The sequence below is a fragment of the Cryptotermes secundus genome, unplaced genomic scaffold (genome assembly GCF_002891405.2).
Source record: "Cryptotermes secundus unplaced genomic scaffold, Csec_1.0 scaffold63, whole genome shotgun sequence".
In the NCBI taxonomy this organism is placed as follows: domain Eukaryota; kingdom Metazoa; phylum Arthropoda; class Insecta; order Blattodea; family Kalotermitidae; genus Cryptotermes; species Cryptotermes secundus.
In genome coordinates, this window is record NW_019725836.1 from 99,355 (window position 1) to 110,023 (window position 10,669).

Below are 10,669 nucleotides of genomic sequence, written 5' to 3' on the forward strand. Positions count from 1 at the left end.
CTTTATGGTATCTACATTATCACCCAGTAGATTCACATCATCGGCGTAAACCAACAGCTGATGTGTCCCGTTTAGTTTCAGTCCCACCTGGTTTCCCTGGACCTTCCTAATTGCATAGTCTAAGGCAAAGTTGAAAAGGAGTAGCGATAAAGCATCTCCTTGTCTTAGACCATTCTGGATAGGAAATTTATCCGCCAAATATTTACCTACACGGACTTTACTATATGTTTCATTACAGCGTTCAAAACAGGTCGTCAATGCACCCAATTCTGCTCCAGATATACTAAGAGTGTACAGTTACGTCATATTTTCTTAGCACAGATTTTATTATTATCTTCCCGTCCACTGTTATTTCTTCCGACCGCCTTTGTGGTCTAGTGGTCAGAGTTCCTAGATACAGATCCAGAGGTCCGGGTTCGCTTCCTGGCGCTACGAAAATTTTCTGAGAAGTAGTTGTTCTGGAACGGAGTTCACTCAGTCTCATGAGGATAATTGAGCTCTTTCAAGGAAGTAGCGGCTCCGGTCTAGAAAACCGAAAATAACTGCCGTGAGGATTCGTTGTGCTGACCACGCGACACCCTCTATCCGCTAAAATTGACACTAACTTCGTCGGAAACCGGCGGTCGCTCGGTCGGGTATAGTTTGCTTGAGGACTAGAACCACGGAGTTTGTTTCATTTTTTGCTTGTTATTTCTCCCAAGATAATTAAGACTGCCTTCAGGTTTGAGGCTCTGATGGTGAAAACTACGAAGATTATCTTGTCGAAAGTGACGTCGTATAGCTTGGAAAGTATATATAAATATATGAATATTTCTGATGAACTTGCCGCCTCCTCCTTCAGGTCGAACTAAAGAAGGTTTTCTTGCTCACGTCAGAGAAATGCTGGGATTTTGGTAGCGTAGTTGGTTGAGTTAATATGCTACAAACCGGAAGGACGCGGGTTCGATTACCAATGCGGCCATTGGATATTTCAATTAACCTAATCCTTCCAGCATCACTATGGCCCTAGGTCAACTCAGCCGCTAAGAGAAATCAGTACTAGGAATCTTCCTGAGGGTAAAGGGCGGCCGGCCCGTAAGGCTGACAACCTTATCCCCATCTGTGAGCTGATTGTCTAGAAAATGTGGGAGCCTCGACGTCTCACAACCCTATGGGCCTCAAAGGCCTGTTATAAAGATATTTTAACTTTTTCTTGTATTTAAAGTAGGTGGTAAAATAATTTACTGCATGCTGCTAAACAGTTAATTAGAGCCTAAGTAACTTAATTTCGTTGTTACGTAAACTTATTCTTATAGGGGACCAACATATGAGTCAAATGTTGTACGTATAATACCTGATCAGAAAACATGACGTAATTCTCTAACATATCGTGTATCTGTGCATAAGCATTTTTGGCAACCTAGTCTCAGTCAACGCGATAATATTAATATTTCTTTGGCTTAGATTTTAGTATAATTTTCTGTGCTGTACAGAACCTAATCAAAAACAAAACAAAAACAAACTCCGTGGCCTGTAGTCAGCAAGCGAACTATACTGACCGAGCGGCCGCCGCTTGTCGGGGAAGTTAGTGCCAACTTTTACGGATAGAGGGTGTCACGTGGTCAGTGCAACGGATCCTCACGGCCGTTAATCCCAGTTTTCCAGACCGGAGTCGCTATTTCCCCGTTCCAGGCGCACTACTTCTCTCAGAAAATCTGGTAGCACCGGGAATCGAACTCGGGACCTCAGGATCAGTAGCCAGGAACTCTTACCACTATACTGCAGAGGACCCTAATAATTTTCCCCAAATAACTGAAAATCACACTGGACCCAGAGACCAGTTGCCCATTGCTTTAGAGTCTATAGTGCAATTAACTGTACAGCTACGCTGATCTCTACTGTTCATTAAGACGCCAGCCCTTCAGGCGTCACAGTTCAGTTGGTCACTATCCATGCATGGTACAACTGTGATTCAGACGCAGCGACCTAGACTTGTACTCAGGAGGTACTCAGTTCGAATCTCTCACATGGCATCGTCTAGCCTTGATTCTCTTTCGTGTTGTTCCTCAGTCTCTCCACGTCATGATCATTTTTTCCGAAATGTTTTCAATTCATCGTTCATAATCATTCTGCCATCCACTGCTGTACAACACTTTGGATCTTGGCCGCTTCTTTATATTCTCATTCGTACACAAAATTGGTAGGACCCCCTGGATCGGGGATCAGTCCGTCGCACAGAACAACAAAAAAAGGGAATAAACGAACACAAAGACACACATGCCTTAAGTTGGATTGGAACGCACGGCCCTCAGTGTTCGAGCGGGCGAAGACGTTTCTTGCCTTAGACTGCGCGGGCACTGTGCTCGGCCGTGACATTAAACAACCCAGAGAAAATGAAAGAAATTAGGGGAGCTCCACTACATGAACAAGCAGAAGGGTCCCTTTGGATAGGGTTGAGTCTACTGTCAATATCGCACCACACAGGAGCAAAGCACAGAATGAAATTTTGCTCGAATTATTAAAATTCATTAGGAATGTCACTCCCCCACCCAAAATAAAACCCACCGGAACACCTATACATCGCTACCGTACATATTGGCAAGACCACGGAGTACATTTCATATTACTTTCGATGTTTTCTACTAGGTCCGCGTTATGAAGCATGAAAATGGACAGTTATATGAAGACATCAGGATTATGTTCCCCCGCCATCAAAGCCAGTAACATTGTTTTGTTCCAAATTATATGTCGTTATTAATTCAGAAACTCAAAACACCGCGGCCCCTGTCTAACCATCCTAACGTCTTCATGTTCGCACCCATTCCGATCCCAGGGTCACAGTGCGGCTGGAAAGATTAAGTCAATTGAAAAAAACAACATCGGGATGGAACCCGCGACCTTCCGGCCTTCCATAGTGCTTCAACCAACTAAGCCACCGCGTGCCACACAGCAGATATATGCCTGCCAATTTGTGCGTCCTGTCACCCAGTGCTTATGAACTCTATCTGTCAGAAAATGTGCACACCTACTATTAACGCCTGTCTTCTTCCCCGCGACAGGCAACACGACAAGCCACTCGCTAATAGGACGACTTTCAGGACTAATCTTACGTTTATTGACAACAGCCAGCGGTCACGTGAACCACAGATGGCCGATTTTCTCCTCAGTGCCACAATGTTCACTGTCCCACCTAAAATTCTGAAGAAAGAATAACACTTTATTGATGCAACGAAACTCTGCTGTAGCTGAGTTTGTATCACAGGCAACCCCCCCTCCCCCCTGCAACATTCTCAGACTATGTGACTGTGGCGTGTGGGGAACACGAAACTGCTGCCTTCATCAGGTTTCGCTCGTTTTCTCAAAGCGAACACTGAGATGGTTCTCAAGTTCCCAGCTCCTCGTGCAAACCCCCTGATTTCAGTTCACCAAATCATCTCTCGGAATTACACAACTTTTCGTGTAAGCTAAAGTCGTCCCTGTGCTTAAGTAGATAATCACTACGCCATGAAGGTGAAGGGGGGAGTGAATGTATAGATCCATATTTTCTTGACCTCGACGCTAGCTGGAGCTGAGTGGTCAGTTTCACGCCCCAGCCGCTTTGACATCGGGAAAAGAACCCCAGGTACACATTGGATAGGAGGGTGGGTGGGCCCCAGAGCCGGTCTGAAAGACGTGGAGAAGAGAAAATTCTTGACCCTATTGGGACTCGAACTCCGACCCCTCGGCCGTCCATCCCGTAGCCAGCCGCTATACCAACTACGCTTTCCGTTATATAATACTAAATGTTCTGGGTCACGTACTAACAATTTATTCAAAACATCCAATATTAGAAACAGTACAAATTACAGGATTCAAGAAACTTCTAAATAAACACTCTTCATGATAATGTCGGCTTTGGACAACAATGAGATTAACTGTTTCATATTAATATAGTGGCAGAATTTTGAGGACCTGAAACAAAGCGGTGTCACGCAGCACCATTATGATTTATTGTGCAGTCAATGAGGTGAATGCGATGGCCTACTATAATTTCGTTACTGCATTACTACAAGTAAAGTTGCTGAGATAAGGCAGTGGATAGCTGTAAGTTTCCGCGCGATATCTCGATAAAATTGTCGAGTTTATCGAAAGATCCTGCAGTTGCCACAAGGCGCCCTCCCGTCACGCAGACACGACACTGAGGGGGCCCCACTGACTCGCGACTGCAGGCAAGTCGCTGGCCTATGAAGGTAAAGGTGCTAACATTTCTTAACAACATGTCTGTCCGTTGTTTGTTTAACGACGGTTGCACCAGCGCTGACTTTGAATGATCCGATGATATATACACAATGATAAAGGTTATAGGAGACGTCGGTCATGGCCAAATTTAGAATAATATCCTGGTATTTCCCAGGAGGAACTGAGAAAAATCACCAGAAATCTCTGTGAGGTAATAGGTGTCCCGGCCGAAATTCGAGTCTGTCCCTACCAGAAGAGAAGGCAGAAGTGGTACCCCTTGAATTAGCTTTCTTGGTTTCGTGTCACAAAATTGAGACCCGGGATAGCTCACTCGGTACACTGGCTGGAAGAGCGACTTTAGGGGCAGTTATTTCTCTTCTTCACAGTGTCGAAACCAGCTCTGGGGCCCACCCAGCCTCCTATCAAACGGGTACCAAGTGTAAAGCGCAGAGGCGTGAAGCTGACCACTCACCTCCATCTAATTCTGATGTCAAGAATGGTGGAGCTATACCTCCACTCCTCTGTACATCTTCATGGCGTGGCGCAGAAGTAATTAAGCACAAGCATAACTTTACCATACACCTTTTATAATCTAATTGAATATTACCGTGAAGACTTGCACATTTTCTGAATGCTAATTCACGAATAGCATTATGAAACGGAACGGCGTTTGTTCACCGCAGCAGAGCCATCTACACGCTCCAAGTTTTAACTAAAATCAGTTATTAAAACCACAAGCTACAACTTTAATATTATTACGTACTTCTGTCCAATGAGATAATTTTAGACTGTGCCAAACGTAATATTTATCAAGATTTTCCCGAAGTTTATTGCTATTTCCTCAGTCCGTTCACGTAAACAGTGGAATCGTGCTTTAAAGTCGGCCACGTCCACTTCCTTCAATATAACTTCCAAGTCTTAGTTAAGGTGGCTAACTGCAGTCTTCCCAGCAAAACCGACCGCATTTCAATTCCAGACCAGATCATATGAGATTTATGGTGGGCGAAACTCTGAATGGGACAATTCAGTTTCCCCTGCCAATTTTCATCCCATCAACAGTTACATATTAGTTAAGAATCCTTTTACCTAAGTTACGTAGCATCGATACTGACAACGTCGGTGGATAACAGAGTTGAAACAAATGAATAAATAATTTTCAGTCACCTAATTATTCGACTGTACGAACTGTGAGCTGCTGAGTGTCGTTAAATAAACAACCAGACGAACACTTTTCATTACGAAGTAGAGTATGTTAACAATACATACTACATGCACTGTAATTTTCTGTAGAAATAAACTGTTTGTAATTATGAGTATAAAGTTTTTTTTTTTTCGTAATTCAAAATAAGTTTTAAATTACGGTTTAGAAGAATAACATGAGAAATCTTAAGATAGGCCCATATAATAATTTCTGTTTGCTGTTTGATCCATTTTCCTACCAAATACCTGACAGACGAAAATTATATGTCTTCACAAATTTCTCCATCTTTTCTAAGCTCCGGCGCTCATGCACTTGGGTTTGTTCGCTAAATTTGTAGCATAAATGTCTACCTCCTTTTTATCCTATTCTGTGCATGTGCAAGATTTATCACAATTTTTATTGCATACTTTCTTGTTATCTCCCGTCAAAATAGCCTGGTTTTGAGTAAATAAATAGCTTTAGTGAATCTGACAGAGGTCAGGTGATTAAGTTTAGCTCTTTCTAAGGGAACCAACTTCCTCCCTCACCTGAGGACGGTAACAGATTCAGTTCCGAAACGTTGTGCTTTCTAGTTTCTAGAATACCGGACGAAGGACAAAGTCCAAAAGCCCAGTGAATTTGACGAAAATTACTCATTACTCCTGACAATATTCCAAGTATTCCAGCAGAGCTTTGGGTTCGAGGCTCTCACAGTGATAACTATAAGGAAGCGAAGTTGTGTAGTCGGGTGTAAGTTCACCGATGTTTCGGAGGAACGTTCTACTTCTTTCATCAGGACGAATACATGATAATTAAGCAACGATCAAAAAGCCGCAAGCTTAGCTTTGCTTCCTATCGTGTCTTCCACCACGAGTGGCATTACGTTACTTTGAAACTGCTGTGAGCTTCTACCAGACTACACCGTTTCACATCACAGAAGGAAGAATATTTGGATGTGATTCCTCATTCCCAATTGTTTCTAACTGCATCTGTTAAATTGAATTTCATAATTTGAATGTTATTCCTTCTCTATAAAGTCCTTCCTGATAGGCCTATGTACTGTGATATTGACAAGAATAGAGCCTTGTCCCGGACGAAGAACGGGTACTTCTGCTTATAAATTAGGCCTGTAGAAATGCAAACATAGCCTGTGACCTACTTCAGTAGCGGGAGCCCTTCAGAGCTCTCCAACAGGGAAGAAAATAGAGGTGAGAATTCATTATATTATTTTCAGATATCTTTCAATCGTACGAACACAGTAAGGGCGATTATTGCGTGCCCACTCACGACGCTGTAGCATAGACTAGTCAGCCCGAGGCGGAGTTATTTTAGGGCCGGTACATTTCAGAAACCCTTTTGTGTTTCTTCTTTTTCTGTTTGTGTTAGATGAAAGTTAATCTGTACGCGTGTGTCTGCATGCCGTAACCATCAACTGGTCATATTCTCAATACATTGTGCAACGGTGCAAATGAAACTCCCTTTTTATGTCAGTTTTGCGACACCCGTTACGTTTTCGTCACACTTTCTTCAAACGCGTGTTTTTTTTAGATGCGATTAAATTTTGAAACAACTGAGATCATTCTAACTGGCGGAAATTATGGAATATCCCATATTTTGGAAGAGGGTGCGCCGTTTAGATTGAATTTGTGAAAAGTTTAAGCTACTACCTATGTTTGTTTGTTGTTGTTTATTTAACAAAGCTCTAGGTAACTTCAGACCACATAAGAAATAAAAATCTGATCATAGATGAACGAGAAAGTGCAAAGGCTATTTAGGGAAGAGGTCGTGGATTATTTTAATATGTACTGACTACATTGAAGGCGAACATCCCCCGAATACGGGGCGCATAAATTTGCCACTTAAGAAATCTTACTCTGAAACAATCAAACTTCCTCTCCGGATATTCACAGTCTTCCTCAGTCCCTTGAAGCAGGCCTAAACATTGGAACTATCGCTTATGAGAAGTGAAGACAATTCTCCACTTGTAGCAACCTGGCAACATGGCAACGCTCTCACGTGAATATCTTGTTCAACTGCGAGGAATCAAATTAACGTTACTCACGTTGTATTGTAGTTTATGACACCGTCTAGTCTGGTAGGATGTTAGCAACGTCTCGGAGTGATATGAGGCCGTGAAATTACCCTTCTGGCTACACGGTGTCACAACACAGCAGCTCAACATCCGACTCTCCACCTCCGCGACAAAAAAACAAACTCAGATCTCGGATTAGAACACATATTTCCGAATTTAATTTATTTCCGTTTCCGCTTAAAAAAAGGTTTAGTTTTTGTTAGTGACGTATACTATGCAATAATAGGACAAAAATTCAAGGGCATTTTTTGTATAGACGAGTAGTACAACTCTTGTCTTCATATATTGTTGTTGTTGTTATTGTTATTTTTATTATTACTGTTATTGTTGTTATTGTTATTGTTATTATTATTATCATTATTATTATTATTATTATTATTATTATTATTATTATTATTATTATTATTATTATTATTATTATTATTATTATTATTATTATTATTATTATTATTATTATTATTATTATTATTATTATTATTATTATTATTATTATTATTATTATCATCATCATCATCACTATATTTCCTATGGCGATACCTCAGCCACAGTCGGCATGTACTTCCGTTTGCACGGCGTCCCAGCCCTCTGCCAAGGCAGATTCAGTATCGCTATCATACATAGAGAGAGATGCAGTATTAACGGTACAGCTACTGCACACCAGACGTACATAACGGCGCCCTAAGTTCTGGTAACGGCCGTTATTGGTGTTCCCACTCGGAACTCCTTCGCGTTCAGCTCGTCCTGCGCTGGCAGTTCTGCTTCTGTTTACATTTAAGTAACGTTAACCTGCAACCGTTCTTTCGTTGGGTTCTTCTTCATGTTTAGGTTTGTTGTCGTTTTCTCTTCGAACAGGCTCTGTAAATGGCCTCAGGGCATGTAACTATAAAAATTAATCCTAACATTTTTTAGGTCACTAATTATTTTCGTCATCAATATTAAGGCAAAAGAAAAAGGCAAAGTTCACCATATATTTAACTAATTAAGCACAGCACCATGAAGGCGTATGGGGGGAGTGGATGCAAAAATCCGCGATTACTTCGCCACTAGCTAGAGTTTAGTGGTCAGCTTCACGTCCGGCCGCTTTAACCCAGGAAAAAGAGTCCCCAGTACCCGCTGGATAGGAGGTTGTTTGGACCCCAGAGCCGGTCTGGACGACATGGAAAAAGTAAAATTCTTGAACCTACCGGGACTCGAACTCCCGACTCTTCGGTCGTCCAACTCGTAGCTAGTCGCTATACCGACTACACTATCGTGGCTGTCATCAATATTAAAAGGGCCTTAATTAGATATTAAATATATGCTCGTAATATAATTCTCGAATTCACCATGAGAATCTACAGGGGCCCCTGTCTCTAATAAGATTTAAAGGAATCATTGATCTATTTAGAAGTTTAAAACTGAATTAGAGTCTAATTAATTTTAATTATTCTTATGTGCAATGAGACTGGACGCCATGAGACTGCGGGCTCAACTTGACCAATATTATGAGCCCTGACTGACGGGACAATATTTGGCAGGGGATACCCGATTTGACTGGGTAGGAACGTGTTCCACTAACACTTCATTCACCACAAATCCAACTTGTTAAAAGTGACAGGACCGGGGTCAAGCCCAACTTACAGCATCAAGCAATGATACTGTGCTGCCTGCTCAGGCCCGTCACAAATACAAAATTCTGGGCAATGTGAATATACAGTCGTAGTCTACTAAAATTGTGGCACGAATTTTTTGAAAAGTATGATATTTAAAAAAGTTCATAATTAAAGTTTTATACAGTAGGTTTTATCATATTACGTATAGTAGGCCATATATGTTTATATACACTATTTATTATTTGCTAACGTTTTTTTTAATCATCAGACTGTAACTTGACTGAAATCAACGACCGTTAGCTTAGATAATTTTTATCAAATTTTCTGCAAGAATAAATTATTTATTTGATATTAGACCTATGTTTCATACGTCACTTCACACAAACCAATCAACGCTTCCAATCACCGAGTGCAGAAATTGGTTCTGGTGTCTACTTACGGGTTCGTGTGCCATTTCACGGGACATCGTAACACACAGAACAAATCATATCCTTCATCCTGAACTAATTAACCGCTATTATGTGCACTGATATGCCACAGGCGCTTCCCTTCACCATGCCGATGACGCTATCACACACGCAACAATGTAAAAACCAAATATACCACTTTTACGTCATCACTAGCAGGAGCAGTTGTACCAACACTCCCGTTGTATGCAGTTAAAACAACTCAACTTGTAAGGAAACTCACGCAGAAGAATAGGCTAATAACTTATTTACACAGCATAGAGAGAAAAAATGCGACTTGCAAAAAAAGAGGGAAAAGAATATATATATATATATATGTATATATATATAAAGACGCTTAAAGAGTTGTCATAATAGTATTTGTCGGTTAAGTGGGCTGAGCTCCTGGCTTGCAACTCTCTGTAATAATCGCCAATAGCACATCACACAAGATCAGTCTTAGTAATCTTCTTAGCCTCGAGGCGCGACGCCCGTGTTTGAACATTTAAAGGAGATAAAACACAATAAACTCACCTAAGCTGTCAGAAATCTGTTAGTGAATGCAGAGGCCTTCCAGATAAAACAAGCCTTAAGCCTGTTACAGAGGAGCTTAGACCGTCTCAAACCGTATTAAATAAGACCACGATTGATCCACAGCAATCCCTAACTTTTCAAACACACACACACATATACACTTACTTTACACACACACACACACACACACACACACACAAACACACACACACTCACTCACTCACACACACAGACTCGGCAACGACATGCTCCTAATGGCGACTTTTCCGCACAACGCCTGCCCCCTTTTCTAAAAACCTGCTTGCGCATCCGTCACGTGATTTAACACGTAACCAATAGCAGTGGCTGGAAACGATCATAACCCCGCCCCACCTTTAGGATTATGTATTCATGCGCCAGCCTGCCCAACCCAGAGAGAGAGGGAGATGAAACGCGACTACCGATGAGCAGAAGAGAGACAGAGGTAAATATTTTCGTGCCTTACTGTGACGAGCGCCCTGCACCCCCCGCAGTTCTGTAGTTATCCAGCTCATTCTCACCCAGAGACACGTTTCCCTATTGTGGCTGCTAACTACAAACAAAAGGTTTTAGGGGGTTTGTGAAAACGTGGGGGAAAGGTAATGTATGT

At 41.7% G+C, this 10,669-nt stretch overlaps 1 protein-coding gene across 3 annotated transcripts in view; it reads right to left on the bottom strand.

Moving 5' to 3' along the window:
• LOC111863504 (homeobox protein OTX2-like) overlaps window positions 1-10,249 on the bottom strand; it is a 96,761-nt gene extending 86,512 nt beyond the window's left edge. For 2 of the 3 annotated variants that reach the window (XR_004512913.1, XM_033751091.1), the window contains exon 1: window positions 10,042-10,249. The gene's annotated coding sequence lies outside the window, so the exon portion shown is untranslated. Of the gene's footprint in view, window positions 1-9,500; window positions 9,789-10,041 lie in introns of those variants that run through there. The other variant, XM_033751092.1, reaches the window with a different exon arrangement.
• Window positions 10,250-10,669: the final 420 nt, after the last annotated feature.